The sequence below is a fragment of the Furipterus horrens genome, unplaced genomic scaffold, assembly GCF_987537825.1.
Source record: "Furipterus horrens unplaced genomic scaffold, mFurHor1.1.pri manual_scaffold_8, whole genome shotgun sequence".
Lineage (NCBI taxonomy): Eukaryota > Metazoa > Chordata > Mammalia > Chiroptera > Furipteridae > Furipterus > Furipterus horrens.
Window position 1 is genome coordinate 106,056,266 of NW_028327178.1, and position 17,350 is coordinate 106,073,615.

A 17,350-nucleotide genomic window follows, 5' to 3' on the forward strand; every position below is an offset into this window, starting at 1 on the left:
AAAGCACATATTGGCACAAGCCTACAATTTAAACTGAGACCTGAATTCCAATCGGGGATGTGCCGCACCCTAGCCATATGTGGTTATAGGCGCGCTGCGTCACTTCTCAGGGCCTTCGTTTCTTCATCTATAAAACAGGGCTGGCAATCTCTCTTTCCTACTGTCATAATTAGGAGCAGATGAGACACTCCATGTGTCTGTTTCCCTCACTTAGTGCTCAATAAATTGTCACTGTTGTGATTGGCAGCTCACGTGTTTACACAACGCTGACTCATCTCTGTTCACGAGACCAAATGCTCTATAACACATTTAACGTGGCTTAATAGTCACGTTGGTTTAATCTGTCTGTCTACCGACCTGGTTAGGTGTTAAGAATACCATAGTTGTGCCTTGACTCGCGTGGCTCAGTCGGCTGGGCATTGCTCTGCAAAGTGAAAGGTCACCGGTTCAATTCCCGGTCAGGGCTCATGCCTGGATTTGGTCCCTGGTGGGGGCTCTTAGAAGAGGCAACTGATTGATGTTTCTCTCCCTCTCTTTCTTCATCCTTTTTCCTCTCTCTAAAAATAAATAAATAAAATCTTAAAAAAAAAAAAGAATACAAGTGATCCGAAACCAGAGCAAATCATATTACCCACAATTTCCTAAAATGTTTGACTGCACGCCAGGCAATAAGATGTAACAAAATGGATCGCCAGGAAAGTGTTTGGGGTTCCCACAGGATGGGGAGAATCTTGATGAACGAAAGTCAAGCTCCTGCCTTCACTGCAGGACTTTTCAGAGCCTTTAACGTACAAACATGCGTTGCGACTTTTCACGGGCAAATCGTGGAGGCAGTTTTCTGACTTATTTGACCGAGAAACACATTTGCGTGGGGTTAGGGCTGCTCAGAAAGCCTGTGAAGAGGGGATGGCGTAGCCGTTTCACTGTCCACCTGCCAAGTGGCTCAAGATGCGATCACGCCAGTAGTCCAGCTTGCCCGTCGTTGTCACGGTGAATGCACCCTCCTTGCTCTTGAAAGCTGGACTCCCCACTCCCCAAATTGAGTTGCAGCCTATGAAGGGGAATCAAATTGCCTTCCCACTGTTCACACGTCTGCTCTGTCTGTAAATGTTAGGGAATGCCATAAAAAGAAATTTGAATTCCTGCAGGAATAAATATGCAAATACACATTTTCTACAAATAGAGCTAGGGCATCTTTTCCCACCCTTTCGTCACCTCAGGGTCCCTAAACAGGTTTGAATCTGTTGACAAAGCCTTTTAAAGCCGTTCTAGCTGACTTTTTCTTTTGTGTGTTAGCAATCTGCTAAACCATGTTCTCAGGGAACATGGACGAAGAGCGAGCAGGCTTGCTCTCTCCTCCACCCCCCCCCACCCCACCTCTCCCTGTCCCTCTATCGCCCTTACTCTTCTTCTTTCTCCCTCCCTCTCTCCTTCCCTGTCCCTGGCTCCCTCTTTCTCTTTCCTTTTCCCTATTCCTTATTCCTTAGCAGTTTCACCACTGGATGGGCAAGTGGGGCCTCACGCGGTCTTCTGCCTTCCGAGCACCAGAACTTCGTCAAGCACATTCTCTGCCATTGACTGAGCAAGGACTTGAAGTTTGCTCTCCACAGTTTAATTTTTTGTCCCCAGCCTACCACGGATGGCAGGGGAAGCTTGCCTGCAGAGGAATGAGGTCCTGCTCTTTAGGTGGGACATGTTCTAGTTTGCTCCAGACTCCGGTGCCGGAGTGCATCTCAGGAAAAAAAAAAACATTCCACATGTCCATCTTCATTTAGAAGTGCAGTGATGTTTCCATCCAAAGCCTAACGGGAAAGAAACCGCGGACGGCGTATGCACAAATCTATTACTCAGAGCTTACATTGAAAGTCGAAGGGGACCATTTTCAAGGTTCGCATAATGCAAAATTTCCTTCAGCCTCTTGTGCACTCATTATATTTAATGATAATAGGCACGTGTTCAGGATCCTAATGGTGGTGATTACTAAGGTCATGTGTTCATACCGATGGGATTAACTTGAGCTTTGCAGAATGGAGGCTGAGCTGAGGTACAGTGTAGACAAGACAGACAATAGAGAGCCAGATTCTGCACCGTGGTGGCACATAGCAAGTGCCCGATAGCTACTTGTCTAAGGGACAAATGGAGGTCTTCTAAGAGGCTGCTTCAGCTCTGAACACGTGTCCCCTCTTTATCTACGGAGTTGCATGTCATGGCTAAGCTATGCCGTGACTAAGTGGTACAGCGTAATAGTTAACACTGGCCTTGGAATCAGAGTCTTGAGAGGCAGGCCCGGGTCAGCCCGGTGTGGCTTTCGGCAAGTTGCTGAGTCCCTGCGCCTCACTTCCCTCCTGTCTGCAGGAGAGACGATAGCAGCGACATCAAACTAAATGCAATGACTGAGTAAGACAGTGTAGATAAAACACCTTTGCATGGCACCTGGCAACAGCAAGCTTTCGGTACATACAAAGATGACTATAAACCCTGTATCAAATGGATTTAAATTGGACATATTGCAGGTAGAGCAGTATATACAACATGCTATGTAGCTCACATGTTGTATAAAAAATTTATCAGTGCGGCTATTGGGTCCAAAATGAGCATGTAGCACTACATTATGTTGACAATAAAGTCCTGTCCCTTCCTACCCACCCTGATCATCAGGGGAATAGTTGATAGCCCATCTCATGGAATACCTTATGAATAATTATTTCAAAGCATGGTTCTGGGTCAGTAGTTCTCAGCCGGGGACAGTTCCCCTGACTCCCCAACTCCCCTGCCGCCCCACCAAGCCATTCAACAATATCCGGAGTTATTTTTGGTTGTCAACACTGGGCGGGAGGTGGGGTGTGCTACTGGCTTTTAGTGGGTAGAGACCAGGGGTGCTGCTAAACACCCTGCAGTGCCCAGGAGACCCCCTCCTCACCCTCAACAGAGAGGAAACATAGTACTCAGATCGGAGAACCAACCCTGCGCTGGATTTTTGGTTTTAAAAATAACTTTTTAAAGATTCTGTCAGAGTCAATCCTTGGAGCTAAGTGATTTATAAAATTATTTTCAGAATTTGAAAAAGAGTTAAGTCACGTGGCTCAGTTTGTCTGTGAGAACTGGGTAACGAGATCATTCTGGGGAGACCCGAGCCTGTTTCTCTTCCTGGAATGCGTTTGCCGGGCTGCAGGATCTGGGCGGAGAATCGTGGTCTGAGGCAAAACGCCTCCAGCAAATATCCTGCTTTGGAAGGTTTTTAATGAGTCCTTTTCAAAAACTCCAATGCACGGACTAGTGACAAAGATCCTAATTAACCCAGATTCCACTAAAAATAGGAAGAGCTCATTGCATCTGTGCAGAATTTTTTCATTAGATTGTCAAGCAACCCTGGGAGATAGGCAGAGGAGATAAATTCTGCATCATAATTGGTATTGTTTAGTAAGCACAAGCACTGGGGGGAGGGGAGTTGCTGAAGAGCAAAATGAGGCAGAAGTTAGGGTCATTTTTCAGTTGGAACAAAATTGGTGTTTTACCATGAATATATATAAAAGCGAATTTTGCCCTGGCTGGTTTGGCTCAGTGGATTGAGCGTCGGCCTGCGAGCTAAGTGTCGCTGGTTCGATCTTCCAGTCAGGGCACATCAGAGAAGGAAAACTCTGACTCCAAAAAACCTCCGCTGCCTTGCGGCATACCTCTTCAGGGGAAAGGCTAAGGGAGTAAACCCCGACAGAAAATCCGGAGCCGGAGTCCCTAAGGCGGTTTGACGTTGTAGTCAACACCGGCAACTCCTGCGGCGCACCTGAAGCCAAGCTGTATTGACTCCGTCTTTCCCTTGGACCCTTCAGCTGCGAAGAGAGGGGGGGTCTGCTGCATGGGCAACAGCAGACCCTCCATATCACCCTGCCCAGGCTCTGTAGCTTCAGCGTCATCGCAAGATGTCGATTCAACATGGGAGGAGACAGATACCGTGTCACTCCCGAGTCGGACTGCACAGCCATTCTCGGCGGTGCAGATAGACTCTTAAGAAGCTACACCATCGTCTCTCGAGACAGACAGCTGCCGCCGCCGCCGCCGCCGCCAATATAAAAGCGAATTTGTTACTTGGGTCCTCATTAGTTTAAAAAGTTCTATTTTCCATCCAGGCCACATGACATACATATATAATATAGTATGATGTCACGCGAATGTCATATATAATACATGAGTGGCTATACATGTACTGACACGTGTGTTCAAACTATTTTCATTGAGAGCAGTGCCTGGGTTTTTTAATGGCGGTTGGGCTAGGCGACCAGCGACGTCGTAACTAAATCTGGGGAAGAGTGAGGGTAAAAAAATGAAAATTCTTGTCAGGTAGAGAAGATAGGACTTAATATTTCTCATATCTCGTCTAGCCCTCCATACAGTGTTTGGCCCTAAAGGACTTACCAACCCGAGGCCTGCCTCGTCCTTGCCTGGCCTTGGGTGCCCGTATCCATAGTGCCTGTGCTCAGACAGGTCCTACCTCCTGGACTGCCTTCCTCATTCCTCTCTACCTCACCCCTGTCCAGTCTTGCCTACCAAGACCTCCGTGACCACTTCCGATGGAAGTGAGATTCTGCCTCCTTTGAAATTCCAGAGCTGTGGCTCATGGGCGGGGCAGGTCTAGATGGCTCACGGTCTCCTGGTCTTCCCTCCAGAGACTCTGATTCTGTAAGTGTAGGCCAGGGGCGATGTCGGGCATTGCTCAGGGCTGCATTCCTAGCTCTCCAGTTCATTCCAATAAGTCACCCCCAGAAATCAACACCCAAGGGATCTGTGGTACTGGCTATTTAGCACATGCCCCTCTGTGGTACCCTTTCTTTTCGGAAGTTATCTAATTTTTCTAATTAGCTTGCGTGTAACTCAGAGTAGGGATTATTATCGTTGTTTGACCGTAGTAGGTAATCAAGAAATCATTTATTCATTATAAGGATGGAATGATGGATGGGTCTTAATGCCCTGAACTCTTTTTAGAATTGATGTTGGGTCCTAAGCAAGTGGCTCGGTTGGTTGGAGCATTGTCTCGTGCACTAGAGGGTTGTGGGTTCAATTCCTGGTCGGGGCACATACCTGGGTTGTGGGTTCGATCCCCACTTGGGGTGCATTCGGGACGCATCCGATCAATGTTTCCCTCTCTCTGTCTCCCTTCCTCCTCTCTAAAATCAATAAATATATCCTCAGGCGAGGATTAAAAAAAAATAGAATTGATGCTGAAGGTGCACAGTCCCAAGGGGCCCTCATGCCCTGAGCCAGGAGGGTTTTTGGCTTTGCACAGGAAAGAATCCAAGACACGAGCCAGACAAGGGGTTAAAGCGGACAAGCAGGTTTTATTGAGCAGAGGGAACAAGCAAAAAAAGCTACTAGGGAGACAGACGAGGTAGCGGGTCCTTCCCATGAGAGGAGGAAGAGAGACCCCAACCTTCTCTAGAGGCTGAGCTTTGATGTTTGTAGTTTCTAAGGAAAATCGCTGGTGTGGGGAAATAGAGAGCAGAAAAGGTTGGGATGAACGTTAACCTTTACAGGGTATATTTTGTGGCCTGGTGGTTTTTTTTTTTTTTTTTATGGTATGGGTAAAGGATAAGGTATGGGTGAAGAGCTAGTCATCAGTCTTTGCAGAAATTGTCTTTGTCTGGAGGCTTTCTGGGCTCAGCTTTCATCTCAGCCAACAGGGTTCCCTGTCAGGCGGCCCGTGGCAGCCCCTGACTTAACTTGGTTTGACTTGGGTGAGTTTATATAGTTCTCGGGCCCAGATCCTATATTAGAATGGCTCTAGGAGACAGTGTAAAATGCTAATGGAATTAATGGAGTCCTAAAGAAAAACAGGTAGCGACAATAATTGAACCAATTTGTAGGTCAATAGGTTTTCATTGTCATTCTTGAATTTTTATTTTAAAAAAGAATGTTCTAAAATGCTTCCACGTGCTTCTTCTCATCCAAGTAAATGCTCTTTAAAAAAAAAAAAACTCTTCCTACAGATTTCTCTCAAGTTATCTCTAGCCAAGTAATATTCAAAGGATTTTATTTTTTAATGAGTGGAGCTGGGAATTGGAAAACAAATATGCAGAAACCTATTAACAGGCCAGTAAATGAGAATAAAAAGAGCGAAATTTTCTGCTCTTAAAAGAGGGCTCTAATTTACATGCAAATGTGCAGAGGAAAAAAAAATGTGTGCTGGAATTTATTTTTAATGGATCTAGAGAAGAGACAAGAGGCACAAATTGATGGCCTTTCAAACCCACTGCTGGTTAGCCCTGCAAAGAAATGGGCCAGTGTCCGTAAGGACGAACTATTTTAATAATAATCGTGCCACACGAGAAAAATTATTAATCCCTCCAATTAACATTAGTATGTAAATTATTCATTAGCGCAACTATCAGAATGAAATGAGATTTTCTAGGAACTTGTCCACGGTTCTGTCTTCCGCAGTGTGAGAGATGCCGTATTTTGGAAGACTAGCAACTACTTTAGTGAAATATAATTACAGATGGCAAAGGGAAATGCAGGCCTTGAGTATAATTATAAATTTGCTCTTAGCAAACAATTAGGCTGAGTTATTTTGACAGGGCTAGGCCTGTTGACTATTTGTGATTTTCAAAAGCTTCCCTCGTGCATGGAAATAAGGGGGTGATTTTGATATGTGTAGATTTGGGATTTTTTTTTTTAATCTCATAAATGGAACTCTACTTGCCCTCTTTCTCTATAAGCACAAGAGCCAGCCTTCACTGTAGCAAACAGGTAATGTCACACGAATGGAATGAAAGGATTTCTTATCTTTATTCTTCCTGAGTTTGGCCTCACCCCTTCCCCTCCACTGACAGCTTTACATTTTGCTGTCAGCCGAGTAAGAAGCGTTTTGGCAGGCAGTATTTACAAAAGCCTGCAACAGCTCAGGTTTCAGGACCCGACGCAGAAATAATTTTCACCGCAAATCTCTCGCTTCAATGTCTGTCCAGTTCTCGTGACATGGAAAATTGTGACCCCCCTCCAACCATTTCTCCTCCTGATTATCTCAAACTAACAAATCAGTCTGTTTTCTGGGAAAAACCAAACAAAACCCTTGCTTGGGCAAAGGAAACTTAAGAATTTTAAATATATCAATACATGCACTCTATAGACACAGTCGTCGTCGGCAGCCGTCCGTCTCGAGAGACGATGGTGTAGCTTCGTAAGAGTCTATCTGCACCGCCGAGAATGGCTGTGCAGTCCGACTCGGGAGTGACACGGTATCTGTCTCCTCCCGTGTTGAATCGACATCTTGCGATGTCGCTGGAGTGTCCTCTCCAGTGGAGCTGAAGCTACAGAGCCTGGGCAGGGTGATATGGAGGGTCTGCTGTTGCCCATGCAGCAGACCCCCCCTCTCTTCACAGCTGAAGGGTCCAAGGGAAAGACGGAGTCAATACAGCTTGGCTTCAGGTGCGCCGCAGGAGTTGCCGGTGTTGACTACAACGTCAAACCGCCTTAGGGACTCCGGCTCCGGATTTTCTGTCGGGGTTTACTCCCTTAGCCTTTCCCCTGAAGAGGTATGCCGCAAGGCAGCGGAGGTTTTTTGGAGTCAGAGTTTTCCTTCTCTGAATAGACACAGTACACATATGCATATGTATACATTATAGATACATTTATGTGCATGACACGCATTAAGTTCTTTGTGTAGGATTTTTGAGCTCAAGGTTTTCTTCTAGTCAAAATCCTTCGTGGCATCTTACCCTTTGAGGATCCAAAGTCCCCACCATGGCCTATAAGGCCACAAAAGTGGTTTTCTTCTTTCTCTCTCAAATCCAGTGATCCACTCCAAGTTTTATTTGCCCCCCCCATACACACAGTCTCTGATACACTGTGATAATTGCCGTGATAATTGCCCTAACAAACCCATCGTCACCTGGCAACATGGAAGATTCTGGTTAAAGCATGATTTTCCATCATTTTGGATGGCAAAGAATGAGTTTTCACATGCAAGACCAGGATCGGTAGTTGGGTAACCTGTAAACATTTGCTCTGCATCCGGGCAGAGACCTGGCCCTGGTACCTGGGACCCGCTGAGAGCGAAGACTTGCCCGGTTGGCACTCTCTCAACAGGACTCATTAAGAATGTGTTCTAAAATAACTTAGGATGGAAAAATACATGAAAATTTTTTTTTCTTGTTTGCACCTAGCAGCCCAAGCAGAAAGAGGCGTTTGAGTGTTCCATTGTTAGCAATGGCTCTTTCCAAATTAAGTTTGAAAAACTCTGATTGAAGCTAAATAAAAAAATTAAAAAAAAAAAAAAAGAATTTGGAGTCTTCACCTGTGACCAGGGAAAACAGCCATTTTTAGAAACAATAAAGTTAGAATATCCAGTTGATTAAGTTTCATCAGTTTCAAGAGAGAAAGAGAAATACTGAGCTAAATCCATCTTGCCCTTTTTCTTAAAGGTTAATTGGAACTTGGCTCCACTGGGCAGGGCGGGTCTCCGCATCACCTATGTACCTTTAGACTACGAATAAGGATTTTATTTGCTGCTCAGGAAAGGAAGACAGATCATTCTGATTCTCCAGTCCCCAAATAAACTCTGTTCGTCATTAATTTTTATAAAAATAAATAAGTTGGAATGTGTTGAGTGCATCAGGGCTAACTAAAACCAAACCAGATTACAGAATAAATTGGTGGAAGGATGCCCTTGTATTTCACAGCAATTAGCTGCGTGATTGGTTATGGCTCTGCCGTGTTCATGTTGGAAAATCAGATTGGAAAATTAGGTTGGGAATAATAGAAGGCATTTGCTACACTGATTACCATTTTTTTTGGAAGGCTGTAGTTATGCATAAAACAATTTGAATTTCAATGGTGTGAGCACAATTCCTGACGTGGAAAGTTTCATTTAAGATTTGAACCTGAGGAAGAAATTCATTAGTTAGCTATTACCTTATGGCTTTGCGCTGCTGTAATGAGAAAGTGGCATTAAAAATTATTTGTTGAGCAATTGCTTTTCAAGGCTTTGGGTGTTTACAATGCGTAAAAGATGCATATGTTTGTGAAAGATGGTCCGTTGGAGATCCATTTAGGTACTCATATATTCATAGCCTCTGTGTTTTGAAAATTCTAATTGCCAACACCAAATTAAAGTCATTGCTGTTTTTAAAAATGTTCCTGCATTTTATTATTGCCGTGTTCTGCACATTGGGTTATAAATATTTATATACCTAAGTGGAATTATGTAGCTTAGTGGCTCCAGAAGGAATATATATATATAAAAGAAGACTGTTTTCAGCAAAACAGACAGACAAACAAGCAAACCCCAAACCCAACAAAAGCAGGAAAGTATTACCGAGAATCCGTCCTTTGAACTCCATTTTTTGCTTTGCGGCATTTTCTTGTCACAGAGCCATGAAACCCCCCAAAGGGAAAAGTGGACTAAATGAGTTCTGAGAAAGCAGTGAAGTGAGTCTTTGACCACCGTGGCTCCGCACAGTAATAAATTGTGTAGAGCGTTATGGAGATCTGATCTGAAAACCGACTTTCAGAAACATCAGAAGGCCTGTTATGTGCTCTCTGTAATTCCCTGGGTTAATATCTCCACTCCTATAATGATGATGGCTTTTGAATGTCGCATGTTAATTCTGTGACTTCACTCACTCCTTTAATTAAGTGCCTCAGAAAACTGCCAGATTTCCACGTCAGTTTGGGCCAGACTGACTTATTTGGGGCAGGCCCATCTAGGTGATGTATTTCTTGGGGGGGGGGGGTAGGGGATGGGAGTCATCCACTGGAGAGCTGTTGTTCCAACACCCCCAAGGAAAGGTCATGAACAGGCTTGGTTCCTCTCTGAGACTTGTTACAAGAGCAGCAATGATAATAATGGCTCATAACCATGGATAAAATGTCCTCCACGTGCCAGGGACTCTATGTCAGCTCATTTCAGCCTTGCCCCACCTGAGGTAGGCAGTGTGTTGACACCCTCACGTCAGGAACGAGAACGTTTGTGCCCAGAGAAGTTATAAAACTTGTTCAAGGGTCCTGAGTTAATAGATTTCGGAGCTCGGGCTTTGCACATGGCACAACCGATAACTTTAATGGAACAGGCATTTTCAATGTACCCAGGTGACTTTCGTTGGGTGAGTGTGAGTCATTTTCTGATAAGTTAGGCAGAAAGTCTCAACTTTTATAAAGTTCAGGTACCACGTATAGGAAAAATACTTGTGTAGGCCCTGTATTAGCTTAAGTTGCTTGTATTATAATGTTATTTAAGGACCAAGCAAAGCTAGGACAAGCTTACTTGACAATCTTACTTTGATTTCTCATGTTCGACTATAACATCATGATGAATTTACAAGTTGATTTCAAATAAAACTCTGAAACCAATAAAGCCAAAGTTGAAAGGATCAACTGTTATGTTAATAATAGATGTTTTATTGCCGAATCCATATTTCTTCTCACAGAGTAAAAATGTACTAGCACCTGGAACCAAGGGTTTCTGAGTTTAGCGTGATTGTGGCAGTTTATGCCAGGCAAGGACCCCAGCCTCCCATCATTTTTCCCTCTTTGAACTGCTCCTTTCTTCAGTGTCCGGCAGCATTTTACACCATCCATTGATACGAATGGATCATGTCCCTAGTAGGCCCACATCTCTTCTTCTTCTTCTTCTTCTTTTTTTTTTTTTTTAACAGATAAGAAGAAAAACTTGATACAATAGAGAGCATACACTTTGGGATCATAGGACAGTCAAGGCCTTGCAAAATGAGATCTATGAGCACCCAACAGAGCTATGTGCCAAGCATAAAATGCCTCACAGACTTAACTCCAGCACAACATAGTACCCTAAATGGGAAGAGATCTGGTTATTAACTCATTTACTATTACACGAGAAAGACTAGAAATAAAGAGCAGGTTGTCGTCGTCGTCGGCAGCCGTCCGTCTCGAGAGACGATGGTGTAGCTTCATAAGAGTCTATCTGCACCGCCGAGAATGGCTGTGCAGTCCGACTCGGGAGTGACACGGTATCTGTCTCCTCCCGTGTTGAATCGACATCTTGCGATGACGCTGGAGTGTCCTCTCCAGTGAAGCTGAAGCTACAGAGCCTGGGCAGGGTGATATGGAGGGTCTGCTGTTGCCCATGCAGCAGACTCCCCCTCTCTTCGCAGCTGAAGGATCCAAGGGAAAGACGGAGTCAATACAGCTTGGCTTCAGGTATGCCGCAGGAGTTGCCGGTGTTGACTACAACGTCAAACCGCCTTAGGGACTCCGGCTCCGGATTTTCTGTCGGGGTTTACTCCCTTAGCCTTTCCCCTGAAGAGGTATGCCGCAAGGCAGCAGAGGTTTTTTGGAGTCAGAGTTTTCCTTCTCTGAAAAGAGCAGGTATGAGCTGGCAAAAATGCCTTATTAACATTAAACCACTAATCCATGTCTCCAAGGCATGAACCAGGCATGGGCACAAACCAAAAGCCAACCTGGGATAAACAAGGAGTTACTTTGTCCCTGGCTGATATGAGATTAGCACCACCAAACCAGATGCAACTCTACCCAGGTCAGGGACAACGTCTCTTCTTCTCATTGTCAAAGAGAGATTAAGTTATAGTAGCCTAACTCGGCCTCAACTCAACCAGACGCTCATACTTTAGAGCGGAGATGGAGTGAAGCATTCAGATACAGAGCAGCTTTTACTGACATTACCGCCACCTGTTCAGGTCCCGACCCCTTTCTGAAACAGACAGGCAGTACCCACGCTCCTACCTGCATGAGACTAGGTGTAGCCATGGACATACTAAAATATGAGTGGAAGCAGTAAAAACCGGTGTACAACACTCCATGTGCCCTTCCTCAGCTGTGGTCATGGGGAACTTGTTTTGACATCATTTCTATGTGACTAAAGTGGCCTCCGTCACTGAGCCAGCCCATGGCCCTGCAGTGAGAAATGCACCTTGGTTGTGTTCATCACTGAGATTGAGAAGTATTCCTTATAGCAGCATAACCTGTTCTAACCTGGCTAATGCAGGGATCATCCACATGATTAAGAATATTCTCATGTTTATCTGGAGGGGGGGTTGTTATTTAAATGAAAACAGGAAATTGAAAAGGTCACTTGGGACATCCTTAGCATCTCGTGATATTCTTAGAGCTTCCACAGAGTCCTCAGTCTGCAGGTTGTAAGCCCTTACTATCTGCAGAGTATTGCTCCTGCCCTTGTAAATGACATTTTCTGATCCTACTTGGATATGGTTGCTTTTTTACTTAAAATTCTCTGAGAAGTAATGCTCCACCCCGGGAAATGACTGCGTGATCCTACATTGATAGAGTCAAAGGAAATTCATTTTCTCCTTGGCTGTATCAGCCCATTTCATCTAGAAAATGCTTGGGTGTCTGGAACTTCAGGAGAACACGCAGAATCTGGCACCATGCACTTAACTCTCTTCCATGCCTGAGTTAAGCGTTTGTGGCCAACCCTCTGGGTTGGGGGCTCCGACACCTGTTTCCACCCACCCCTCTTCAGAAGGCGAGAGACCTAAGTACCTGCGGCTGGCTGTGACCCTGGGTTGCAGTCCGGCCCATCCAGCCTAACCTGTTACTTTACCAAGAAAGGCGATAGCGTGGTCCTCACGTGTTGCTGTGAACACAAGTGTCATAGCTGGGACCACAGCAGCTACGTTTTGACTCTGAGGGGAAAAGCCAGGAGACCTTCTCATGTGGAGCCGATGAAATGACACCAGCAACTGCCTACTTCCAGGCTCCATGTTACCTGAGAATGATTAACTTCCGATGAGGCTTTCTGTGACTCTGAGCCGGGGTGCCACCTCCCTGACATTTACAGGATCCATTCCCTTGCTGGAATCTCACTTACTGCAGAGGTGGCAATGCACTAGTAAGAATATACCCCTTGAAGAGGTCAGAAAAGAAAATCCAGACGGGTCAGTTAGCTGTCTTCCTAGCAAACATCACGTTCTATAGTGTGTAGTTTCTAACTGATGACAAAGGGGCCTTGTTCATCACAGTTTATCGTAATTTATCAGCGTGATATTTGGGGATGTATCTGGAATATGTCCCCAGAATATGTTAGATGAATTAATGAAAGTAACGCAGGATTAAGGAAGAACCCCGGTTCACTGTGATTGCATGCTCGTAGCCCCAATTTGCCGACATGAATGCCCGGCTTCCCATCAGGGGCCTGCTCCTCATTCCCTTTCTGCAGGAATGAGGCTGGTTGTACAGATACACACCATGGGGTTATCCCTCTGGGGAGGAAAATACCTCTCAGGAAAAATCTATTCTACAAAGGCTCTCTCAAAATTACAAAAGCCATCACCAGACACTAAGCTATTCTAATTAGCCAATTCCTCCTGGCCTTGTGCAAACACCCAAAGGAAAGAGGAGAGCCAGAGATGTTTGGGAAATTTTCCTAGGGGAAGAGGTTGGGGAGGAGGGGGAGGCTCAGCCTGCTAATTAAAAGAATGAACTTGAGCTAAAGAGTCTAGTGGGACTGTTGTCGTAGTAACGAGATCCAAGTAAGAAAGCATTTCTTGGAGTTGCTATTCAGAAAAAGCCCCTCGGTCGAGAAGACGTGGCTTGTGATGTGGGACACCAAGTTTGCAGGCCTCAGCCTGGAAGGTTCGAAAGCATTTATGTCACGTCAGTCACATTAATCCCCAGATACAAGGAAGATTGCTTATAATGTTATGCAAATAGCCAGCAGGGAGAAAAACACAAGATAATTTCCAAGCATCGTGTGTTAATGTTATTAAATGTCATCGAAAAGAAAATAATTGGAAAGATTGATTCTGCTGTATCTTCTTTTCATGTCTTTGGAGGAGGCAAGAGAACTTTAGAGTGAAGTAATTATGTCATATTAAAAATCGTCGCACCAGAATATATTAAATGCCGTCAGTGATGTCACACATCTACAGATCAGTTAGCTATCGCTGTGTGACGACGCCCCTTCCCCAAGGGCAGGGACTCGATTGTACTTGTTACTGGTTATGAGTCTGTGGGTCAGAGGAGGGGACCCTGTGGGATTTGACTGATGGCAGCTCATTGCTGTGCTAACTCCAGACCCAGCGGGTGGCTTTGCTGATTAAATGGGCTCTGTCAGATGGAGAGGAGTTTCCTGGCCAAATATTGGGCCAGAATGGCCTTGGCCAGCGTGACTGGGCTCTGTTCTGTGTGATCTGTCATCTTGCGGTACATTGGTCCAGGCCGTTCACACGACAGGGGCGGGGCTCCTAGGAGGAGCGGAAGTGTCCAGAGGTCTCAGAACTCACCCCACGAATACCACGGTGTTCTGTTGGCCACACATGGCCAAGATGAGCTCGGATGCACAGCTGGGGAAGGAGGCGCCATTTCTTGTAAGGTTAGTGACAACTTGCATGGAAATGAGGAGGGATGAAGAAGTGGGAACTTTTAAAAAATCACCCTCCCTCGTAGCATGCTCTCCTTCTTTCTCAATTTGAAAATGATTTATTGCTATTCATCACAAACAATAATAAGCCATTCCCGCACTGGGAACCGTGCTACCGCATCAGATGAAAGATCTATTCTTGGAAGAGAGCACACCATCTTCCGGGGGCGGGGGGCAAGGTTTAAATTAATTCACGTCAGTATGCAGCTGCGGAGTACTCCTTCCTGCTCAGTACTGAGTTAGGCCCCGAAGGGTAAAGTACAAAGTGAGACAAGGGTCCCCACCTCTCTGGACTGCCTGATATTTTGGGGGGCAAACCTGATAGATTGAAAAAATATATATGCTAAAACAGGGTTATGTGAAGTGAGATATTTTAAATATTTATTGTCTACAAATTAACTGACATCACTTAAATACGATGCAACATACGCGTGCTTCCTACAAGATATTTATAGTAGGAAATGTTGATTACCAATGCGTGGATGTAGCATGATCTGGTTGTCATGCAAGTTCTCTGAGTTTGTTCCTTCTGTTATGTCTCATATTCTCTTCATCACACCCAGTAATTTATTTATTTCAGAAGCTCCCTTTGGGTTTTTTCTTCTAGCTCATTTGTCTCCAAATTACGTTAGCATTTTTAAAAGAAATACTTGAGTATATTTACAGTAGCCATTTTATATCTCGTTAGCAAATTCTATCTTTTTTGTCATTTCTGGTTTGGTACGCAATTGACCTATTTTTATCCTAATTATGAGTCACGTATTTTTCCTGCTCCTTGGCCTAGTGATGTTTGACTGAATTCAGGTCATGGCGACTTTCCCATTGCTGAATAATCTGGATTTTGTTGTCTTCTCTGGTCAAGTGTTAACCTTGATAATAGCAGGCAATTAAGGAAACTGCAGACCAGCTTGGTATGTGCAAGTCTTTTTTAAACCTTCAGTATTATAGCTATAGGACAGGTTTGGCCCCTACCACCAAGGCATGGCCCTTCTGGGGGCTCCGCTCATGTCCCAAGTAGGGAACAGAGGCTGTGCGTTCTGGTTGGCCGGGACTTGGATGAGCCCCGGTCTTACTTACCTTCTAGTCACTCTTGGCTCAGCCTTAGAGAATGTGGGTCTACGCTTGCACGTCTTATAATTCAGAAAAGAGCCCGGTGCAGAGAGACGTCGGGAGTTCTTTTTCTCCACGGCTCTCTGTTTTCCGGAACTCTGCCACGTGTCTTCCGGCAGCATCAGCCTCCACGAACTCCGATCTAGCTCCTCAGCTCAGGGAGAAGACAGAGAGGGAGGCCTGCCCTCCTTCGCCTTCTCTATCCTCGAACTCAGGCGGGAGTGTGACTGTCAGCACAGACTTGAGGCATCAACAGGGCGCCCCGTCTTTGTGTTCTGTAGGGGCCACAGTCTCTCACGGACGGTTGTCAGTGTCTGAAACAGTTTTTTCTGTATTTTGTCCAGTTTTCTGGAGCATCATTCCAGTGCCAGTTATTCCCCTGTGGCCGGAGTTAGATGCCATTTTGAGCCGGAAGTCTCACCTAATGAACTACGTCCATCAAGTGGCTTCTCCTTGTATGTTTTCCACCAAATTACTCCTTAGCATCTCTCCCGAGCAACTAGCCATATTGTAGTAGGAAAAGGATGCTCATTTTAATATTTTATTAAGCGTATTAAATAACTAAAACATGATTACAAAAGAAATGACTGAAATTCAGCGTCTATAAAAATCATGGCATCCTATTATCTTTTGAATCAGAATATTTTTACTGCTCTATTGGCAGAGATGATTGAGATGTGATTCTTTTCAGTAAAATCCTGGATTAGAACCATATAATCACTCATTTCTGCATCACCGAAGAGCTATTAAATGCACAGCATTTTAACCGAGTTCACAGTGGTAGAAGCAAACATGAGATTTAATTTTATTGTTATTGTTGTCATTGTTTTTTAAAAAATCATATTTCAATAAGGAAACGGATTTACCTTAAAAATTTTTTTTCTTATGAATTTTCTTGCATTTGGATTAGAAATATAGTTAAGTTTGACATTTCCTCTAGTGCATACGCACCCTTGCCAATTTATTCTTTGCCATAGTGCCTGCTATGGGGATCATGCCTCTGAGACATTCAGTAATAGTGGGATGATGGTAGTTTTTTGGCTCATAACTCCTAAAAGTGCACCACACACACACACACACACACACACACACAAACAGAGGGGCAGTGAGAAAACAGTACCCACTTTTCTTATTTTTATATTTGGGTTAAATCTTTAATATAAGTCCTTATTAATAAAATTCTTCATGGAAGTAGCATATTTAGATAATGTGTTTGATTTTTTTCCCCCCTTAACCTACAGTGGATTTGAAAATAATGTTCATGACCCCAGGCTCAGTTTTTATGAGCGTTTTTCAATTCCTGATCTGTTGGAACAGAAATATGTCACTTACCACATCAGTGCACTAATGAAATGTTGCATCACTAAATTGCCCAGCGACGACCCCATGCTCATTCTTGGAACACACACACACACACACACTGACACATACTCACACACTCACACACACACTCACGGCCTGGGCACTAAGGCAGAGACCTAATCTGGTCATATCTCCCCATTCTGAAGAAGACATCTTGGTACCTGGGCAAACAAAGCAAGTGTCAGTGGCTGTGGGGTAGCCATTGCAGATGAATGGCCCGCTCAAGTGTGAAGACTAAAAGAAATGATAGCCAGTTGGAAGTATTCATCATTTCTTGACAGGCTGCCCTAATAGCGCCGTTTTTATAGCTCTGTGGCAAATTCTGTTTTCAGACAGAAATCATTCCGTTATACATCATCCGTGTTTGTAACAGCTCTCCTCGTTTCCAATATAAGATCCAGAATCAAGAAGACGCTTGGGAGATAGGAAGTGGAGGGGCAACGCGTTTTCAAAGAATCGGGAGCTTTGTGTCATCTCTGATTTTGAGTTAAATGCAGATGCGATGATATTAATAAC

The 17,350-nt window shown here is 44.5% G+C and overlaps 1 non-coding gene across 1 annotated transcript; it reads right to left on the minus strand.

The window, feature by feature from the left end:
- Positions 1–11,374: 11,374 nt before the first annotated feature.
- Positions 11,375–11,510, minus strand: LOC150003728 (small nucleolar RNA SNORA48). The gene has a single exon (XR_016512899.1). It is a non-coding gene; the product is annotated as a small nucleolar RNA SNORA48 (small nucleolar RNA).
- Between the last annotated feature and the right edge of the window lie 5,840 nt (positions 11,511–17,350).